This window comes from Lissotriton vulgaris, chromosome 9 (assembly GCF_964263255.1).
Source record: "Lissotriton vulgaris chromosome 9, aLisVul1.2, whole genome shotgun sequence".
Taxonomy (NCBI): domain Eukaryota; kingdom Metazoa; phylum Chordata; class Amphibia; order Caudata; family Salamandridae; genus Lissotriton; species Lissotriton vulgaris.
This window is the reverse complement of record NC_141697.1, coordinates 586,495,945-586,518,954: the sequence shown is the minus strand read 5'-3', so window position 1 is coordinate 586,518,954 and position 23,010 is coordinate 586,495,945. Positions and strand designations below refer to the sequence as shown.

At 49.7% G+C, this 23,010-nt stretch overlaps 1 pseudogene; it reads right to left on the bottom strand.

Annotated features, from left to right (window-relative positions):
- Nucleotides 1–19,436: 19,436 nt before the first annotated feature.
- The window catches only part of LOC147691888 (uncharacterized), a 48,130-nt pseudogene continuing 44,556 nt past the window's right edge, over nucleotides 19,437–23,010 (bottom strand).

The window sequence follows — 23,010 nt, the reverse complement described above, 5'->3', positions numbered from 1 at the left end:
CTGGTGAGGATTTGAGAGAGTGAGCAGATAATGTTCTCCCCTTCGAAGAAGGAATAAAGAGTGACTTGCTGATCCAGAATCCTTACCCCTATCCTTGATTCTAAGTGTAGCAATAGATGGTGGTTCTGCCCAAAGCCTTATGCACTTTACAGAATTACCCTTTCACCTTTCAAAATTTTTACTTCATTATTTAAACATACTACCTCCCTCCTGCTATCCTTATGCCAAAATGGGGTTCCCTGGGTGTCAATGTGTCAATGACATAGTACTGCAAATCCCCATTCGAAGAGGGTCTGAGCTTGGCAGACTTTGGCCCCCAATATGAGTGGCCCTGTTTCCTGTGCAGTAATTATAGCATACAATAAATCCGACACTGACGTGATCAGAATTTATCAGGTGCGATAATGATCACCTTTTAACAATTTTGACTGTAACATGTGGCATATGGGGTATGTTTATGCATACTGCACCACAACCCACGTGTCTGATATTTTCTGGCAATTTTTCCCCCATTAAAGATAGCAGGTTTGACCAAGTATTCATCAGGTGTAGTAAGGTCCGTACAACTCATAATTTCAATAAGTGCCTTACAGAAGTTGCCCACATATCAGAATTATATGTGCCACTTAGAATTAAGTCCTTTATTCCATAGTATCAGGCTGCACATTTTATTGTAGTGAACAACTTGTTATATTAATCTATCTCAGATCCAGCGCATAGCACAGAATTATGGATCTTGGAGCCTAAATCACAACTAAATGTGTTGTATGAAGGGTGCCCACCAGTGGGTGTGAAGTGGCATAGGAAACAAACCAAAACCCCTCTGCTGTGGGTGGGCATGCAGCTTTCCCAAGTACTCACACTGCCAGGGTGTGAGGGGTGGAATAGACTGAAAGACTTGCAACATCCACTATTGGGGCAGTGAGCAACCAAAACAGCATTAAAACCTTTGCTGACCTCCGAGAAGACTCCTCCACTCCCAAGTCACTCCAGGTGTCCCTAATAATGTTTTGCCCTATGCATCAGCACTTGAGTATGAATAACAAGAATGCAATAACAGTATTCCTGTACACTCATCAGCAATCTAGCTTATGCTTTCCATTAAGTTTAGCTCCCCACTTAATTCGTGCCCTGATCCTATTTTCTATACAGTCTCTTCTGTGGTAGGACCCGCACTAAACCACCTCTGTAACCTGTCAATTTCCAGACATTCAGGGGCAAATTAATCATAGAGTTGCATTGCCATTGCGTCACGCAAAATGTTCCCCTGCTTCCTATCTCTTCCCATAAAATGATCACTTAGGCTCTTGTGACATCCTGTCTTGATTACAGTAACTCATTCTACCTAGGGCTACGAAACGATCTACTTTAACATCGCCAGATTGTGCAAAACGCAGTGGCCCATCTGTTTCTGAACCTGCAAGCCGTGCACCTTAAAGGCCCTTTGTCGTGCGCACAGAGTTTTTTTTAACAATTTGGGCCCTAGGTATCTCACGAGCAGACCTCCTCTTCCCTGCTGTCCGGCCAGTACTCTGTGGTCATATACTTCTAACCTTCTCTAGACTCCTGCATTAAGAACGCCATGAATTATTTTATCTGGAACCCAAAAAGTGGAACTCTCTGCCTGCTCCCTTCAGAAGTCTCTTCTCTTTGCCTCTTTTCAGGAGGAAGCTGAAAACACAGGCATTTCAATCTCCCTAAACTCATCATCAGATGTCTTCTTTTGTTTTAGCACAGACCATTTTATAAAACTCTTTCATTCATCATACTTTACTCTTTGTGCCGCACACAGCTTCACTGAAGTCAAAAGGTGAACAGAAGGCTGGCTAATATTCCAAATTTGTTGCAGTTGGTGCTAAATCAATCAACCACTCAGAGTTTGTACAGCACTTGTAAATTTGAAAATAATCTACCCAATCCAATTGCATTATTCCGGGCACACAGTCCAATCATATAGTGATCAACATTCAAATAATCCAATAACATTGTGTTCAACATTCCATGATGCATAGTGGGCCTGTGACTCCATAGTAATAGCTGGCATCCAAAAATACTGTAATGGGATTGGCACTTCTTCCAGATAGTCGTTCAACCAATTGGACAATTTTTATGAGCTTCAGACCTCTTGTTAGAGGTCGACATATGATATGGATACAGGGATGGGCAGGGAGCACATCCATTGACTAGGTGAGACTTAAAGTCCACGTTCTAGCCCATTTCTCTTAGCTATGTTTGCTTCCTGTAGGCTTGCAAGAACACTGTGCATGAATGGGAGAAACAACTCGCATCTGTTTGTGCACCATTAAAAAATGTATTATTCTGAACCAGGGTCACGACATAAACTGCCTTAGTCCTTCCTCTGGGACTACCAATCCAGGTTCAAGACACAATTCAGTACAGAAATGGCCACCATCTAGGTGGTTGACCTTCAATTTTTGTTGTTACCGTTTTAATTGGATTTTACATTTTGGGTAAGGGACAAAGAAAGAAAATAAGGTTGACAAACACATATATGTGAATCAGTGGTCAGTACTTCATTTTGTGGCTTTATGAAATTGCGAAGACTTTAGCCTCATTGACATAGTGGTTATAGCATTCATAAATGTTCATATATGGGTTTCAGATCTTGTAACAGGACTAAGTCAGATCAAATCAAACGTACTAGAGTAGATGTCCTCAAGCATTAAACTTGGAATACGGAAAATAAAAAAAGAGGGAGGGAACACAACAGTAACAATATGGCTACAGCTGCGAGTACAATCGAAGAGTGTTATTTCATCACTGAAGTTAATGGGTGGTTAGGAGCTAGTAGTGGCACAGTCTTCTGGCTCTATCACTTCGTTGAACACCAGTGCTGAAATTGACTTGCAGTGTATGAGCGGTGAGGAGAAAATGTAGACTGTGTCTAAGTGGTTGGGGATGAGCACCTGCCACATGTTGGTAGATATGTAAGAGCCCTTCGGTATGTATCTCGTTGTTACCAGTGGCATAGCCTACCACGATAGGAGAGTGTCGTTCCTCACCAGAGTTTGGAAATTTATAATTTATAATTTAAAAGATTGGGCACTTACGGAGCTTTCTGGCTTTCTTACGGTGGAGTGCCATGCTTTCTGTGGATGCCCTGGGGATGAGAGTGTAGTCCGCTAAATTGGATGCTCTTAAACCTAGCATTCCTGAAGACCTTCTGTAGGAACTGTAGTGCCTCAGCCCATAAGTGTCATCGAACACTCTGCCCATCTCTGCCTCCCACATACCACACAGGGCCATGATTGAAATCCCAGTATGTTCTCTGATTACTTTATATATCCAGGTAACCAGGTGTCCACCCTTGCCCATGAGTAACAGTGACCGTAACATGGCATGTGTCTGTGGTTATTCGTCATTGGTATTCCATACTCTGTGGAATTTCGCCCTGAGTTGTCTGTATGTAAGGAATTGGCCAGGAGGGGTGGCATATTACTCTGTGAACTGTTAAAATGTAAGTAGTTATCCATCAAGGATCATATACCCGGCAGTAGTTATAGATGATTCATGCCAAGCAGCCAATTTGCCAAATTAGAAAGGAAGCCGGGGTATCAGGGTAAACCCCTAAGGGATATTGCTGAGGCATAGGGTGGTATTTGATGTGTGAGCTGGAAGGCTCAGGACATACATTTGCAGGCTACTGTCACATGCTGGGACCATGGTTGCTTGGGGCTTACTTTAGGAAGGAGGACGTTTTTAACCTTACTCATCATAGGGGACCTGCCCCGGTACAAGTCTCATTCAGGGATCTTCCTGGCAGCCATTGGGACAACCACTACCATTGAGCTACTAGGTAGTAGGACTCAAAATATGGTGCGCCCAGACCTCCCTCACCCACTGAGAGTTGGAGCTTAGCCAGCGCTATCCGATGGTGCCTGATTCCCCAGATTATTTCACTAAGCATAGTGTCCATCTCTCGAAAGAGAGTCGGGGGAAACGATTAGGACATTAGCAAAGTAATATACCAACCTCGGGAGGATTCCCATTTTTGAGAGCACTATTTTACCCGTGGTGGCCAACGGGAGGTTAATCCAGAATTGGATCTGAGATTTTATGGAGGATTGTGCTCAGCGCAGGTTCACATCAAATAAACCACCCTTGGAGTGGTATAATCAACTGCCAAGATAGTGGACTGCACTCTCTTTTTATTGGATCGTTTCCACTCCTAGGCTCATCACCTGCGGGTGGCTTCTCTGCGAAGTGGGAAGGCGCATAACTTATTCCAGTTAACCTGGTAACCCGCTGCACTACCAAATGCCTGAAAGGTATTGTGGATTGGGGAGAGATCTTTACTTATGTATTTGACATATAGTAGGCTATTGTCCTCATAGAGTGAGACAACATGTGTGTCGACGTCTAAGGGTATTCCCCATTGCTCCCCCTCCTGGTGAAGTCTAATAGCCAGGGGTTCCATTGCTATGGCAAATAAAATGGGGGAAAGTGGGCACCCCTTCCTGATGCCTCTACTCAATGAAAAGGTATTTGATATTGCCTATCCGTCCATGAGAGGTTGCGTCTGTATGCAGTAATCTGGTGTAAGCTTTAAGCTTTCATCCAAATCCCATTGATTTCAGGACCTGGAAAAGATAATCCCACATGAGTGTGTCAAATGCTTTTTATAGATCTAGTACCATACATATAGAATTAGGAAAATGTTCTGTGATGTGCTACGTCTAAGACAAATCCATTCTGGTCACTGTGTATTATTTGTGAGAATACTCAGAGGTATCGGTTCACAAGGGTTTTCACAAGGATTTTGAGGTCTGTTCCTAATATGGCTATTGGCGTGTACAATGCTAGCATGGCCGGGTCTCTATCTGGTTTAAGGATGGATAGTAAAAAAGACTCTCAAAGTGACTGGGGCAGCACACCCTTTTGTAAGGCTTCGTTATACACTTCTGACAATCTTAGGGTGAGGAGGTTAGCAAAGGAGCTGTAATATTCGAAGGGGAGACTGTCCATTACCAGAGTTGTATTCCCTGCTAGATCTCATTAACTGTTATTGGGTCATCTAGATCTTTTTGAACATCCTTTGGTATACGAGGGATTGGCAGTTCTGAAAGAAAGGCGTCTATCGATTCTAGGGACGCCGTTGGGGTTAGCTTTATAATTTGTGGATTAATAGTAGTAAACTGTTAGTAGGGTTTTGCCTTGGGTGTATGTGTATGTGCTGTTGCTCCGGGTGATCGTGACTATAGTGGCAGCCTGATTAGCCAAGCTAGGAGGCTCCCTGATCTATCTCCGCTGCATGGGGTTTGCAGTGTATGCCATGAAATTATAGCAGCAGAGTCATTCTAGGAGGGCTGCATGTTTGGTGTGGGCTTCTTCCAGTGAGGCCAGCTTTGTGACATCCTGAATCATACCACATTCCAGGCCGTGGAGGGTTGATTCTATTTCTTTGATTTCTCTTTCTAGAACCTGACACACTCCTATCAACTCCTCATTGCACACACCCCTGTTGACCACCTTAAATGTGTACATAAACAACAACTGATGCAGTGAGGCTTTACATGTAGGAGAGGGGTTGTTTACTCCTCTCTATCAATTTGAGTGTTATTTATCCTAGGTGATCACCTAATCTAAGAATTTAAAGATATTGGATGAGGTGGTCTCACCCACACAATGTGGCATGCTTCATCATCAGCCACCTCATCCCACCCTGGTAAGATGGTACTACCAGACCGGCCTCAACCTCACGATTGCTGAGGTAGTTCTTAAGATACAGTAATCTTCAGGATAATGTTTCAGGGATCCAGTAATAATCTAAAAATACCTTGGGGTAGACCACAAGGATTACCTTTATTAGGTTGTAGCTTAAGTATGAATACAAATACTATAAAGTATAATTAATGAATAATATTTGGCACAATGTCACTGCCATCCCTCTGGTTTGCCAAAATGTTTCTGCCTCTTATTAGCCGTGCACTGGTCTTGGGCATTCTTTGGGGCTCTAGAAGGATCTTTAATATATACTAGGTGTAAAGATCAAAAGCAAGGTCCTACTTTCCTTTTTCTGAATATTTATAGTATAACATGAAGGCTAAAAAAACATATGGTTACACAAACCCTCAAATATGACATACTGTTCATGTAGTTGCGGTAGAAGCCATAGAACATTCATATAGTGGCACACGTGACATTAGTGACACTGCAAAAGCAAACATACACAATGCAAATCAAAGTGTTCAAACACAGATGTGGAGCATAGATGCAGCATTCCATGAGTGCAATGCTATCTTACACAATTTGGGTTATTCCTGCATTTCCTTACCAAATTGCATTTTTGTACATTTGAAAAAGGATTTTTCTGGTTGGAAATGGCTGGATGCTTTGTACATCTGGCCCAAATCTATCATGGGCTTGATATGTAGAAAGGTGCTGCCTCCTCGAAAGCCGATCTCTGTCCTCTTGCAGTTGACACTTGGTAGGTGTATGGGTTGCACTTGCAGGAGTGTACAGTATGGACATCTACAACTTCCCAGCCGACTACCATCTTTGAATTCTGGGTCTCTCACTGTGATGCTGCTCCATTCGCTTCAGGTTGCTCTACACTTTTCAAAGCAGTGGATGGGTCTATGAAAAAGAAAGATTGGTGGTCTAGTATGATCTTCAGTTTCGCAGAATATAGCAAGAAATATTGTGGTAGGACTTCTCGGAGCCGGCGCTTGACTGCTATAAGAGGCAAGTTGTTGTTGTACTGCTAGGGTATGCTCTGGGATCACAGAGACTGTAGAGTTTTCATAATACAGTGGAATGAATTGTCTAGCTGATTGGAGTATCACACATCTATCTTTGTAGTGTAGAAGCTTGGCTACTACAGGCCTGGGTTGTGAGCCTGGTGGTGATCTGCAGGCTGGCACCTTGTGGGTCCACTCTAAGGTGAAGTACACAGAGAGATCCTGTGATGGTGTGAAAGATTTAAATCATTGCTCCAAGAGTGCTAACAAGTCCAGACCTTCAGTCCATTCTGGTAGACCGATCACTCTGACATTATTTCTTCGTGCTTGCCCTTCAGCATCTTCAACTCGCTTTTCTAGGCATCTGACTCTTTCCTGCGGCTTGGGCGTGATTGTCTGTTGTTGCAATGCCTAGGGTTGGAGCACACGCAGGTTTTGTTCCACTTCAGACACAGAACAAGCCATTTTCTTATGGTCGTCACGGAGTATACCTAAGTTTATTCTGACCTCCGCTATTTTTGTTTCAACAGATGTGCGAGGTTTCTATATCCTTCAATATCAATATTGAATTTGTTGTCTGATACCGCCAGTCTAAATAGGAGTGAGTCATCCACAGGTGGATTGTCTTCTGTCTTTGGGGGAGGAGAGTGGGTCCAGGAGGGTGTTTCTGTTGTCTTCGTGCAGCCCAATATTTCCCTCTGTAGGCCTGAGTGCTTGCGGCAGACAGATATGTGAGTTGACCTCTTACGAGTGCTCAGTAACTGGGTGTACATGTCTCCACATACAGAATTGACCTGTGTAGTATGGGTATATAATTCAGGGTTCCATGGAGTGTGTATAGTTCAGGGTGCGGTGTTGGGTTAGGTGCTCCTGAAGCACCTAGCTGCACGGGTAGTGCCTATGGGGTTCTCTTGTGCCAGGTATTATCCAGAGGATAGGCAGCAGGCCCCTACAGTGATTCATCATTGTTGCCGTTAGTGCAGTTTGAAGGGAGAAGCCCTACTATTAACAAGGTGTGTGGGTCATAGGTGGGAAGGGGGAGGAAAAAGGGGGCCATCCCACCTCTTTATACACACCCTCCTTGTAGTCCGGCATCGGGGATAATAGTGGCAGGGTTAAGTGTCATCCATTTACTGCTACCCTGTGTAACTGCTAGGTGTGTCCTTGAGCAGGGACAAGACTTCAATCGTAGGGGATGCTGCCAAAGCCCCATGGTGTTTTCCCTTCTGGTGTTGGTCAATGTTTGAACCCAGGGCATGTCCCATCTAGCACCCTTCTTAGTACCTGATAATGTAGCTGCGGTTTTCTTCTGTTTCCTGTGGTATACAACTGTTTGGTGTCGATGGGCAGTGGGATCATCACACTTTGCGGGTCCCTGACAGGGGATGACGACTTCGGCCGCCCACCCTCTCGGCCCCCTGGCCCAATTCTGCTTGGTGGATGCCAGTATGTATCGCAAATTAGCAAATACCCCCCCCCCCCGGCTGGTGGCCACACCCCAGGGTCAATTCCAGTGCCCAGACATTCAGTCCTGCATGCTCCCCTGCTCCTGTTGTTCCCTCTTCCAGATCAGCAGAGGTGATCCCATGTTCTTCCTCACTCACCACCCTGTAGCCCCTGGACCTTTCGGGCCATCGGACGCTCTGGGCCCGCAGCACCCATACCAGTCAGGTACACTTTTTTGAGGGGGCCAATCGCCGGAGTGTCCTCAATGCTTCTCAGCTGCACTTGGGCCACTTCTGCTGACGCTGTCACTTGTGCCATCTCGGCCCAGTTCCTTTTGCATAAAGCCACCTGCTGATTTGACCGCGCTTCACTTTGTGCAGTCCCCAGCTCAGATTTGCTAGGCTGCAGGCTGCAGATTAATGCTAGATCCGAGAGTCATCTTGCAAGTAGTTTGATCCACTCACATGATCCATCTTCAGCGGGTCAGCCACGCCCCCTATGGTTGACCTTCATGAGCTCAAAGACCCACTTCTTATCCTGCTGAACATCCCTGCTGCCTCTGATACTGTCAAGCTGAATCCCATCTGAATACCCTCGAGTACCAAATGGTCTTTGACGGTGCCATACTGCATAAAGGCGCAAGAAGAAGCCTTTCTGAACCATCTAAACTGTCCAAGCTCACCCAAGAAGGAAGAAATAAACTCCAAAAGAGAAAAATGTCCAAGCAATAGTAGACCTACTGACCTGTACATTGCCCATGAGGGTCTCAAGGTGCTGGAGTTGCTAGCTGCTTCGTCGTGCTCTAATTCATTCGAACAGACAGATCTTGAGTTTTTTCCTGAATTCCCAGACTGTTGAGGTGATCCTAAGGTGCAGGGGAAGGTCGTTTCAAGGTTTGGCTGCCAGTTGTGAGAAGGAGCTTCCTCTACTCACAGGCAGGTCGCTCCCCACGCTGCTGCACGGTTCTGCCTGCATTGTTTTTGCCTAATCTTGTATTTTTCTCCTGTGCCTAACTTGCTTTCTTGTCCAGACTTGTTTTAATTACTCTGTGCCTATACTTGCTTTCTTGCCCATTTTTGTTTATTCCTCTGTCCCTGTACTTGCTTTCATGCCCAGACTTGTTTTTCCTTCCTGTGCCCAGTTCCCCTGCAGCCCCTGCCTGTTTTATCCCGCTGCTGCGTCCCTGCGGCCCCGCCCCCTGCAATCCCATTCGCTGCCCCGCTCCCGCCTCCCAGCTTCTCCTCTCTCCCACATCCCCTCATATGGAGGCCGCGCAGCGGTTGTGCAGCGGGCACGCGCAGCGGGCGCGCCGCTGGCATGCCGAAGGCACACCTAAGGTAAGCACATCTGCGCCCGTCCGTGCCTGGACCGCGCCCAGCGCCAGGACCCATGGACCCCGCGAATGCCACGAAGCCCGACACCGCTACGATGCCAGAACCCTCCACGCACTCAACACCGGACGATCACACACTTGCTTCCTGGCCACCCCGAAGCGCACCCACGGAGCTTTCACCTGCCGGAACTGCAGCTTCACAAGATCCGCCCCTCCATGCTGCCGACCAGGAAGGAACCCAACCACCTCAGATGCATCATTCTCAACACCCGCTCCGCCCGCAAACACGCCATTGAACTCTGGGGCCTACTCGACTCAACTTCCCCAGACGTCGCCTTCCTGACGGATACCTGGCTGAACCTCGCCTCGGCACCCGACATAGCCATAGCCATCCTGGAAGGCTACAGGATCACCCGCAGGGACCGCACCAACGGAGCAGGAGTAGGAATTGCCATCGTCCACAGGAACAATCTCAGAGTCTCGACCAACACTGACGATACCCTCAGCACCGCTGATGACCTGCACTTCCAGATCCACACCGACCCAACACCACCCTCAGAGGAACCCTCATCTACAGACCCCCCGGACCCCGACTACAGTTCAGCTACTCCATCGCCGACTTCGTCAGCACACACGCCCTTGCCTCCATCGACTGCATCCTCCTCAGGGTCCTGATCTTCTACCTCAAGAACAACAACAACACCAACTCCACCACCCTGATCGACAACCTAGCCAACCTCGGACTCAAACAACTCGTCACAACACCCACCCACTCCGCCGGTCACAAGCTTGACCCCATCTTCTCCGCAAGCCCACATGTCTCCCTCAACCACACCACCGAACTCCACTGGACTGACCTTCGCTGCATCCACTTCACCTTCAAGAAACCCACCACGCAGCACCGCACCCAACAGATGCCTCGCCGCTACAGGAGCAAAGTCACCGAAGACCAGCTAACCACCACCCTTGCCCAGAGCCCACTCGTCGACCCCACCGGCCCCGACACCGCCGCCCTCAACCACAGACAGTGGATCAAGGACTGCGCCAACACCATCGCCCTGATCAAGAAACCCTCCAACAGTCACACCAACAAGAAAGCCAGCTGATTCACTGAAGACCTCCAGGCCTCCAAGCAAACCTCCCGAAAGCTGGAGAAGATCTGGCTCTGTGAACGAACACCGGACAGCCACGCAGCCCACAAGAACGCCACCCACGGACACCATCACCTCATCAGATCTGCCAAAAGGGCCTCCATCAAAGACCGCCTAGACGACAACGCGCACAACAGCAAAGAGCTCTTCAACATTGTGAAGGAACTCTCCAACCCTAGCTTCAACACCAATGACATTCCACCCTAGCAAGACCTGTGCGACTCGCTGGCCACCTTCTTCTGCCGCAAGATCGCAGACATCTACGACAGCTTCAAGGCCACAACTGCCCCAACAACCACTGAGACCTCCGCCCCCACAACCACCATCCGCACAAACCGCCTGCTCTCCTGGACCAACATCAACGACGACGACACCATCAAGATCATGAACACCATCCACTCCGGATCTCCGTCAGACCCATGCCCACACCACATCTTCAACAAAGCCAGCACAGCCATCGCACCCCATCTCCGGAAAGTCATCAACACCTCCTTCGAGACAACAACCTTCCCGGAGAGCTGGAAGCACGCCGAGATCAACGCCTTACTAAAGAAACCCAAGGCAGACCTCAAGAACTTCCGGCCCATCTCCCTGCTCCCGTTCCCGGCCAAGGTAATCGAGAAGACCGTCAATGAACAACTGACCTGCTACCTCGAAGAGAACAACAACCTGGACCCTTCCCAGTCTGGGTTCCGCAGCAACCACAGCACCGAGACTGCACTCATCGCCGCCACCGATGACATCAAGTCCCTGCTGGACAACGGAGAAACGGCGGCCCTCTTACTCCCGGACCTGTCAGCCGCCTTTTATACGGTCTGCCACCACACACAACGAACACGCCTCCACAACGCCGGGATCCAAGAGAAGCCCTGGACTGGACCACGTCCTTCCTCTCTGGCAGAACACAGAGCATCCCCCTTCCCCCCTTCCGCTCCGAAGACACCAAGATCCCTCAGCCCAACTCTGTTTAACATCTACATGGCACCGCTCACCCACGTTACCTCAACCTAAACATCATCTCCTACGCCAATTACACCCAGCTGATCCTCTCCCTCACCAAGGACCCCCACACCACCAAAACCAACCTTCACGAAGAAATGAAGGCCGTCGCTGAATGGATGAGGAACAGCCGACTGAAGCTGAACTCGGACAAGACGAAAGTCCTCATCCTCGGATCCACCCGTTCGGCCTGGGACGACTTCTGGTGGCCGACCGCTCTGGGAACCGCCCCAACACCCACCGACCACTCACGCAACCTAGGGGTCATCCTCGACTCCACCCTCTCCATGACTAAACAGGTCAATGCAGTCTCCTCCTGCTGCTTCAACACCCTCCGCATGCTCCGCAGGATCTACAAGTGGATCCCCACTGAAACGAGAAGAACAGTCACCCAGGCCCTCGTCAGCAGCAGGTTGGACTACGGAAAGGCCCTCTACGCAGGAGTCTCGGCCAAACTCCTGAGACGGCTCCAACGCATCCAGAACGCCTCTGCATGCCTGATCCTCGACATCCCTCGCCACAGCCACATCACCCCCCACCTGAGAGACCTGCACTGGCTTCCGGTCAACAAGAGGATAACCTTCAAGCTCCTCACCCACGCACACAAGGCACTCCACAACACCGAACCAACGTACCTCAATAGACGGCTCAGCTTCTACATCCCCACCCAACAGCTCCGCTCCACCGACCTCGCCCTCGCCAGAGTCCCCGCTTCCGAAGAGCGACCTCCGGTGGCAGATCATTCTCCCACCTCGCCGTCAAGACCTGGAACACCCTCCCCAACCACCTTCGGCAGACCCAAGATCTGCTGACCTTAAAAAAACTCCTCAAGACCTGGCTTTTCGAGCAGTAGCAGCATCCCCGACCACAGCGCCTTGAGACCCTCACATGTAAGTAGTGCACTTTACAAATGATATGATTGATTGATTGATTGCTATTGTATCAGCAGATTGTAAGTGCCTGCTCGGTTGGTGAAAGGTCATGCGTTTGTTGGTGTATGCTGGTCCTTCATTGTGCTGGGCTTTGTATGTGTGGGTCCACATTTTGAACTGGCATCTCTTCCAGACCAGGTGCCAGTGTAGCTCTTGAGGTGCAGTGTCATGTGGATTTGTTTGGGGAGGTTGAGGATGAGTCTTGCTACTGAGTTTTGTATTGTCTGTAGTCTCTTCAGGAGGAGTGAGGTGATTCCTATGTAGAGTGTCTTCCCTTAGTCAAACCTGCTGGGTATGAGGGCCTGAGTGACGGTCTTTCTGGTGTTGACTGGGAACCACCTGAAGATTTTGTGAAGCATGTGTAGGGTTTGGAAGCAGGCGGATGAGACTGCGTTTACCTGTTTCTTCACAGACAGCTTGAGGTCCAAGACAATGCCAAGGTTGCGGGCATGGTTTGTCAGGGCGGTTGATGGGTCAAGTTCTGCAGGCCACCATGTGTCGTTCCTTGGCGAGGTGTTGTTCCCAAATACAAGGATTTCTGTCTTGTCCGTGTTGAGCTTGAGAAAGTTGTCTGTCATCCAGTCTGCGACGTTCATCATACATCTGTGGAAGTTGGCTCTGGTGGTGGAGGGGTCTTCTAACAGCAATAGGATGAGATGGGTGTCATCGGCGTAGGAGATGATGTTGAGTCCGTGCGATGTGACAGTGTTGGCCGGGGGGGGAGTTAGTACATGTTGAAGAGGTTAGGGCTGAGAGACAATCCTTGGGGGATGCCACAGATGATATTCTTGGATTCGGAGGAGAACAGTGATAGACTGACTCTCTAGGTTCTTCTGGTGAGGTATGAGGCGATCCATTCGAGGGCGTCTTCCTGTATCCAATGTAGTGGAATCTGTTGATCAAAATGTGATTGGAGATGGTGTTGAAGGCAGCTGGCACGTCCAGGAGGAAGAGGGCTGCTGTTTTGCCACATTTCTGGAGTGCACTAATGTTGTTTGTGACTTCTATGAGGGATGTCTTGTTGCTGTCGTTGGCTCAGAACCCAGAGTGAGAGGGGTCAAGGAGGTTGTTGTGTTCCAGGTGTTTAGTGAGTTGCTTCTCGAGAACCTTTTCTGGAAAGGGGAGTTTTGTTACAAACTCAAGGACTTAGTTGTGGCTTCCCAGGTCTGAAAAACCACCATAATAGCTAGTAAAAAATCAAATTGGGTTGACCCACCATGCAACAAATGAAGCATCTGTACTCCAGGCATAGCTAATTTCTCAGCCGTGAAAACAGTGGGGCATATTATCAACAAATAGCGATAATTATCGCTAAATGCGCTTAGCGCATTTTTTTCGATCACTGAGATAACGTGCTATTAGTAACGTTTATCTCTGAAGCAATAAAATATCCGGCGATATCAGCTCAATGCGTGAATATCTCTCGAAATCCAGCGATATTCAGGCATTATCGCTAATGGGGACTTAACCTGAATGTCCACCTCCCATTGGATATACAGGTTAAGTCCTGGTCTGAGCAGGTGTTAGGTTCTGGCGTTATTCGCGCTTAGCGTGAATTTTTTAATCGCTTCGCCTGCCGTGCTAATAGGCGATAGCTGTGTTAGCGACTGATTTCAGTGCCTAACAGGTTGGGTACGCCACTTTGCAGGTCATACTATGCCTTGTTGTTCTCCTGTGGCCGTTAAACTTTCCAAACGATATTGCCGCTTTAGCGGGACTTTTTTCAGCTAAAGCGCCGATATTTTTATCGCCCTATTAGCAAGCTGTTGCTAACAGCAGTTAGCATTTGGAAGAATGATTACTATACCCTACATGTAGCGAACGCATCATTGGTAGGGGTCCCCTGTTTTTCCAAAATTGCTAACAGCAGTTAGCAACAGCTTATAGGCGATAGCTACAGGTTTGGGGCCCAATTTGCATGTCAGCGATATTTATCGCTAATGACATGCAAAGTGGGCGTACCCAACCTGTTAGCGACTGAAAGCAGTCGCTAACACAGCTATTGCCTATTAGCAAGGCAGACGAAGCGATTAACCTGTATATCCAACTAGCAGCCCGTCCCGACGTTGTCCGGGTATGACAGACATGTGTGCAATTAGAATGCACCCCAGCGATATGTGCAGGGGCCGACGCGTGTGTACCTGCCCTGAAGTTCTGGCCTCACAGTCTGCCCCAGCGATATGCGCCTCTTGCCGTCCTCCTGTGCACATCGTGCCCGGGCTCTCGTGCCCGGGCTCTGCATCCACAACATAGCGTGATGCACTGAGACACCACACGCCGCGTCTACGTCACCCGACGGCGTACTGAGCCGCCGCGATAGAACGCTGTTCACACGCTCCATATGTCACCCGACAGCGTACACAAGGATAGAACGCTATTCACACGCTCCAATCGTACGCCCACGCCCACCTCAGAGCCGGTGCTACTTTCAACGGACTACTTTGTCACACAATGTGCTTTTACTCTTCTAATGTATATGGTGGGCTGCTGTATAGCCTATGTCCATCTGCTGAAACTGTCATTTCCAATGCTGTATTGGGTGTTGTGATTGGCGCTGTGGTTCCTGAGCTTACCCGCCTCAAAGGTTTGGGCTCTTTCTTTCTTTCTTTATTTATAAATCTTTTTATTGCGTTTTGTACAAACAAAAGAAACAGTGGTCACATAAGCCAGCTACGAAGGCGCACAGTAGAACACACGTGGGACTATCAGGTAAGTTCATGTTATAGCCTGAAAACACCTGAAAACACATCTGTTCAAGAGTGTAAGCTAAGATGACTTCTTTTTGTTTTACTGTCTGCCTCTCCTGTACCCGCGCCAGGATACTCTCAAGTAACGGAGCGCGCTATAAAATGGTTTATACATACATACATACATACATAGCGACGGGGTTTGGCAATACTAAACAGTTAAATATCGACCTCAAGCGCTGTCCGTTTTGGCTGGGGGGGATCGCATATGTCACCTCTATACTCATTCCATTTTCCCCATACCTCCCCCCATTTTTGGGGGCATCCCCGGGATACATAAACAGTTCTTTCTTGTAGCATGCACCAGTCCATGTCACGCTTCCATTCCACCAGACGCGGAGACGTGTCTGCCCCCCAAAGTCTTGCAATGTTCCGTTTTGCCGCCATCTGGCCGAGTGTGACCCACAATTTGCCTCTAGCTGGTAGGTCCGTTGGTTCCCAAATGTTCAGAATGCACTGCTTCGCCTCTGGGCGCAATTCAGCCCCCCATACATCCTACATACATCGCACAACCTTCACCCAATAGGCCTGCAACACCGGGCAATCCCATATCATGTGGAAAAAGGAGCCACTCATTCCGCACCCCCTCCTACATCTGTCATCCTCGCCCCTGCCCATACCCTTTAGTCTGGTGATGGAGATGTAGACTCTGTGAAAATTTTTTAGTTGAATGAGTCGTAGCCTGGATGAAATAGCAACCTCCCTAGGGGAGGCGAGCGCGGATCTCCACTCCTCATCTTCAATAATCAATGCATCCGCCTCCCACCTCCCTTTGAGGCCCTGCAATAAGTCGGGGAGATTGTTTATCAGTTTCTTATGGGTGAGTGAGATTGCATGTTCAGGCAGGTATCCATCCAAAAAACGGCTGTAATGCCAGAAACCGGTCCCCGGAAGCTTGTTTCCTTTCCAGTAAAAGAATTGGCTTGGTAGTTTGGTCTGCCCTGTTCCCATGATGCACTAGGCCAGGGACAGACTAATTTGCATGTAGCCTGGTTCTGAGCTGGGATGGTGCAGTGAGCTAAAAAACGGTGATGGATCAAGCCCTGATCTGTTGACTGGGTACGAGTGTTCTGCTTAATTCAGATACTCTGTCCATCACCACCCCCTTTTCTGAATCGTTTTGTCCACCACAAGCGTGGAAGGGTATGCTCAGATATGAGTCCCTTGCTCACTGCACCATCAGGATTCAAGCAAGCCGGGCCGAAGACGGCTGTAATGCCAGAAACCGGTCCCCGGAAGCTTGTTTCCTTTCCAGTAAAAGAATTGGCTTGGTAGTTTGGTCTGGCCTGTTCCCATGATGCACTGGGCCAGGGACAGACTAATTTGCATGTAGCCAGGTTCTGAGCTGGGATGGTGCAGTGAGCTAAAAAACGGTGATGGATCAAGCCCTGATCTGTTGACTGGGTACGAGTGTTCTGCTTAATTCAGATACTCTGTCCATCACCACCCCCTTTTCTGAATCGTTTTGTCCACCACAAGCGTGGAAGGGTATACTCAGATGTGAGTCCCTTGCTCACTGCACCATCAGGATTCAAGCAAGCCGGGCCGAAGACGGCTGTAATGCCAGAAACCGGTCCCAGGAAGCTTGTTTCCTTTCCAGTAAAAGAATTGGCTAGGTAGTTTGGTCTGCCCTGTTCCCATGATGCACTGGGCCAGGGACAGACTAATTTGCATGTAGCCAGGTTCTGAGCTGGGATGGTGCAGTGAGCTAAAAAACGGTGATGGATCAAGCCCTGATCTGTTGACTGGGTACGAGTGTTCTGCTTAATTCAGATACTCTGTCCATCACCACCCCCTTTTCTGAATCGTTTTGTCCACCACAAGCGTGGAAGGGTATACTCAGATGTGAGTCCCTTGCTCACTGCACCATCAGGATTCAAGCAAGCCGGGCCGAAGACGGCTGTAATGCCAGAAACCGGTCCCAGGAAGCTTGTTTCCTTTCCAGTAAAAGAATTGGCTAGGTAGTTTGGTCTGCCCTGTTCCCATGATGCACTGGGCCAGGGACAGACTAATTTGCATGTAGCCAGGTTCTGAGCTGGGATGGTGCAGTGAGCTAAAAAACGGTGATGGATCAAGCCCTGATCTGTTGACTGAGTACGAGTGTTCTGCTTAATTCAGATACTCTGTCCATCACCACCCCCTTTTCTGAATAGCCATCATGTATGGCCACTCAAGGGCGTCGAAGTCCATCGTGGCATCCAGCGATACCACCACTGCGTCCTCTCTTAGTGTGTGACATCTCCCCAGTACTCCGTTCAGACGGCGGAGATTGAGTGCAGTATTTCGGTGGGGCATAAACCCGGATTGGTCCGGGTGGACCAACGTGGCAAGGACCGGTTGAAGTCTATTTGCCAAGACCTTCGCTAATATCTTGGGCTCGGCATTTAGTAGGGAGATGGGCCTGTAGGAGGCGCACTGCTCCCTGGGCTTACCTTCCTTCGGTATTACGACACTTGTTGCTAGTCGTTGGTCACGGGGCAATACTCCCTTAGTCCGACTCTCGTCGAACATTCGTTTGAGATAGGGGCTAATGTGATCAGGCTTGATCTTGTAAAGCTCAATCGGTAGGCCGTTGGGTCCTAGCGCTTTACCAGGACGGAGGTCCCCGATTGCACGCTCCTCTTCCGCCGTTGTGAGCGGCACTTCCAAGAGGTCATGCTCTGTGTCAGAGAGGGCAGGCATCCTCAGATCTGTTAAGAGGGCGACCGAGTCTTCCTCAGGGCGGTCAGATCCCCTGCTGTAGACTGTCCGCAAGTGACGGGCAAATTCCGAGACTATGTGTCTAGGCTCGGTGATCATTGTGCCATCCGGCGTTCGAATCTCCACCACTACTCTACTAGCTTCTGCTTTTTGTCAAGCCATGCTAGGAGCTTACCCGCCTTGTCGCCCTGATCATAAATTTTACCTTCTCTAGTGGTCGCCATCTTTTTGGCAGCCTCCATGACTATCGCCTGATATTCCGCGGTTTTTAAGGACAACCTCTGACGCACCTCGGGAGTACCCTCGGCGCGTACCACCTCCTCCAGCGTCTCAAGTTCAGCCTCTATTTGAATCAGCTGCGCTTCTCTCTCTTTACGCCGGCCAGCAATTGCCGAAAGAGCCTCTCCTCTGAGGACCGTTTTAAAGGCCTCCCATAGACTGACCACCGAGTCCACCGAACCATCGTTGGATTCGAAATAGTTGGGAATTAAAAGAGTCAAAGCCTTTCGGATGTCCTCGTTATGCAGGTGCCAGGCATTAATAGGTGCAATGCATCCCTCCCGCCTGAGCCCTATGGTAATATGAACCAGGACTGGCGAGTGGTCTGAGATTCCCCGCGCCAGGTGAGTGGCTGTGCGCACCTCCATGTCTTGTAGGAGAGGAGTAAGGATATGGTCCAGACGGGAGAAAGAATGGTGCGGCCCCGAAAAGAAAGTGTACTGTGTGTCCATAGGGTGTGCAAGGTGCCATAAATCCGTGAGGCCAAATGTTTCCAGGAAGTCCCCGAGCCATCTCTGTCCCTTAGGCGTATCTCTAGGCGGATGCCTGTCTAAAGCCCCTGAGACTACCGCATTGAAGTCCCCTCCAATAAACAATTGCCCATCAGAGAGGGATAGGAGGAGAGTTCCGAGATCAATAAACGCCTGTGACTGCAGGCCCGGCGGGACATAGACAGACACCAGCGTTAGCCTGCGCCCCTCCCACTTCCTGGAGAGTGTGGCGAAGCGGCCGTGCGGGTCAGTTGCAGTGTGATCTGGGAGGAATGGCAAATTGCGTTTGAGGAGGATACCCACCCCTCGGGACCCCGTGGTAAAGCCAGAGTGAACTGCCAGGGTGTAGCCGTACCTGTTTAGAGCATGGCAAGTATTGCCGAGCAAGTGAGTCTCCTGTAGCATTACAATATCAGGCAGGTGGCGCTTCACAAATTGCAGCACGGTGGTGCGTTTGAGCTTGTCCCCAGCCCATTTACGTTCCAGCTCAAACATTTGAGGCTCTTATCCCATCGCTCAGCCATAACCCCATTTCAGGTTCATTTTCACCCCACGTGTCTCTGCGCGCCCCCGGGGTATGTCTGTGCTCTTCAAGTGTGACCATTCAAACTTCCTTCCCCCTCCCCAACTTCCTGCAACTCCACCCCTCCCCCACCCCTACACCCCGTACCCTCCCCCCTTCCAACCCCCTGTTTCTCGGGCTGGATCTCCGCAGGGGCTCGCTGATCTAGAGCGCCAGGACCTCTGACTTCGTGCCTCCCCTTCTGACTGTTCCCGCAGCAGACCCGGGAGATGGGGCCCGAGTCTCTCGCCAACCGCCGTGGCCCTGCAGCTCTTGATCCGCCGGTGCCGTCGAGTCGAGCCACTCCTGGACCGCCGCCGGTGATGTGACGAAGTGGGACTTTACTCCCACGATTATCTTTAGCTTGGCAGGGAAGAACATCATGTATTTGATGCCCCGATCACGGAGCGCAGCTTTCACTTCTAGGAATGAGCGCCTTTCCTGCTGGACCTGCAGCGTGAAATCAGGAAAGAAGCGGATGGTAGCTCCTTCGAATTTCAGATCGCCCTATTGCCTGGCCACCTGTAAATCGCGTCGCGGTCCCTGTAGTTCAATATTTTGGCGATTATTGTCCTGGGTGGGGCCCCCGGTTTAGTTTTAGGGACTGGCGCCCAGTAGGCCCTTTCAATTGTAAAAATCTTGGACAACCTCTTGGGCTTCAAGTGGTTGAGGATGAGGTCCTCGAGAAATAGTTCCACACTGTGCCCCTCTGTTTCTTCCGGCACACCTACCACGCAGATGTTACTCCTTCGGGTCCTCCGTTCCTGATCCTCGAACGTAGGGCCATTTGTCGATGCTGGTGGACTAGTTCGTTGATCCAGCTCTCGAGATTTTTCTCAGAGGTCTTCAGCTCTTGTATGTCCGTGGCGTTGGATTTAGAGAGCTCCATGGTCCTGCTCAGGTCTGTGCGAAGTAGGTTCATCTCGATTGAGATCTTATACATTTTGGACTCAAGGTTCGTGCCTAGAGTCTGGATAGCGGCCATAATGGAAGTCAGGGACGGCTCCGTTTAGCCAGACTGGTCTCCGGCCGTTGCACCCATCTGTGCCTGAGTTAGCGGCACTGCATATTTATCCAGTTTGTTCGTTTGGGGGACTGCTCCCCCTTTTGGTCGCTTCTTGTACAGGCGGTGCTCCTGCGGTCCGACAACCGAGCCAACCCTCGGCAGGAGAGATCTATGGGACGAGAGTCACTCCCTCGTATGAGCCAAGTGTTTCGTGTCTTAGGGCGGGCACCACTGCGTATCGTGGTGTGCACACCGTCCGCGGCACCAGCTTCCCGGTAGTTTCCAAGGACGTCCTCTCCCCGACACCTTGCGGCTCCGCCCGCAACGGTTAGCGGTATGCACTGGACTCCATCGCCTCTGAGAGTGACTCACTCTGTGTCCAATTATGTGACTCCGCACAAGGATAGCTGTGACACTCCCAACTGGCCCCACAGTTCTTACGGCCCAACGCACCCTTGTAGGCTCCGGCTCACCAGGGTCAAGGAGCTGCCAGTTCCCTCTGGGTGTCCGGGGACTCGCCCCGTGGAGATAGAGCCGTGAGCAAGGCCTCTAGTCACCAATGCAGCAGTCCGTGGCCGCACCCGCATCTGTGGCCCCCGTATGTAGTGATGTGAGGCCTCTCTCCAGGTCTGTGGTCTCTTCGGGCCCCGTGTGCCCCGCCGACTTCTTTCGCCGGTTTCGCGTTGTTGGACCAGTCGCAATCCTCGGGGTGGATTATCGCCCTCCGGGTCTGTTGCGGCGCCCCCGGGGGGCCCCGACACTGCCCTTGTTAGTCCACACAGCATAGGAGTTATCCGGCGGTATGCGGCAGCGCGGCTCGGGCCCCGCCGCAAGCTTGGAACAAGTGGACGATCCGCCCAGTGCTGGGCAAGTGGCGACATCAGGCCCCAAGGCAGGGGACTCGATTTCTGCGTCCCCCGGCCCGGAGCTCCGAGCCCCAGGCCGCGGGTCCGCTTCGGCAGCGAAGTGAGCCGCAGTTCAGCCCTCAAAGGCTTTTAGGCTCCGTTTCTTCCAGTCCGTGGTCGCTCAGGTCTGCAGGGAGCCGGGGCACCGATGGAAAAGTGCCCCAGTCAGGATTTGGGGCCGGATTTTAGGGGACAGCACCGGTCCCGACGGAGCTCAGGAATTAGGTGGCCATCTTCGCAGGCCCCTGGCCACGCCCCCCTCGGGCTCTCTCTTTATAATATTAGTATGGATATGGATGGGAGGTGGATATTCAGGTTAAGTCCCCATTAGAGATAATGGCTGAATATCGCTGGATTTCCAGCGATATTCACGCATTGAGCCGCTATCGCCGGATATTTTATCGCTTTAGAGATAAACGTTGCTAATAGCACGTTATCTGAGCGATAATATCTGGCAATAAAAAAAATGCACTAAGCGCATTTACCGATAATTATTGCTTTTTGTTGATAATATGCCCCTTCATTTTTTAAAGATTGTTTATGTGCAGGAAGGGGGACCTTCCTGTACTTAAACAATAAAAGACTTTTTGTTTTTTCAATGTGTTCTTGCACAAGGCAGCACAAATGGAAAAAGTAAAAAGGAGGAGAAATATAGCATTTCTCTTCATTTCACCAACTTAAGACTAGGTTTTCACTGGTCTTAATTTTGACGCTGCCTCCAATTTACGCTGCCCTTGTAAATAGGGGGCAGCGTCAAAATCAATGGGTGTTGTGGTGGAACGAACACCGCAACACCCACTGCCCAACCCTTTCACACTAAGCATAAAGTGAAAGGGGGCTTTATTTACAAGGCAGCGTTAGTCAACGTTGTGATGGTGAGAGGAGCTTGTACATATGCCCCACAGTGTTATATTATAGATTTTGGTGATCAGTGGGGGAACCCATACCTGGCATACATAGGTAGTTGTTCTACCTCTCAGGCAGTGGAGCTCTTACTCGTTTCTGGACCTTTGCTTTGCGAGAATTTTCCCTGTCTCCTTTCAAAATGACAAATACCAGCTAGTATGATAAGAACCTCATGTTCAAACAGCAGCTGGATTTTTCTATTATGTCTAGGTGTTAGTGTCCAACTACAGAGAAAACAGAGCGCAGTGTTTTTCGACCTTGTACGAAATGTTCTGTCTGAATCCAGAATGCCAGAGCGCACAATCTTAAATTCACCAAAATGTAATGGGAGGTTTGTGTTTAACTAGGACTGTATCTTGCTGGATTTCCTAGCCACCTGTAATTTGAAAATTTCTCGAGCAGATGTGAGAGCTATTTCTTTTTGAAACAATAGTGCTTTGAGTCTACTTAGCTTGCTAAAATCTGTGTTCACAGTTGAAATGGAAAGCCATAATGGGCTATCCACAACCACTTGCGTTGAGGGGAAAAGGATGTTATTGCAGTAGGAAAAGAAAGAGGGTGGGGGGAGTTGGCGGAGTTGCACTACGCAGAATTCTGCAGAGTTGCATAAAAACTCTGTGGAATTCTACGGAGATCTGCTACGCCCTATTCACCACTCACCAATGCAGTGTGACTGTTTTCTCAAAGGGGTGAGACAGCAACTGAGGCTGCCAAGGAGAGATTACTGAAGGGAGAGACAGGATTGGAGGGAAGGGAAAAAGATGGCTATGGAGAAGGAGGGGGCTCTGAGGGCGGTGGATGTACTGCTTGAGAAGAAAGATTGGGCCACATTAGGAGGAGAGCTGGGTTGCG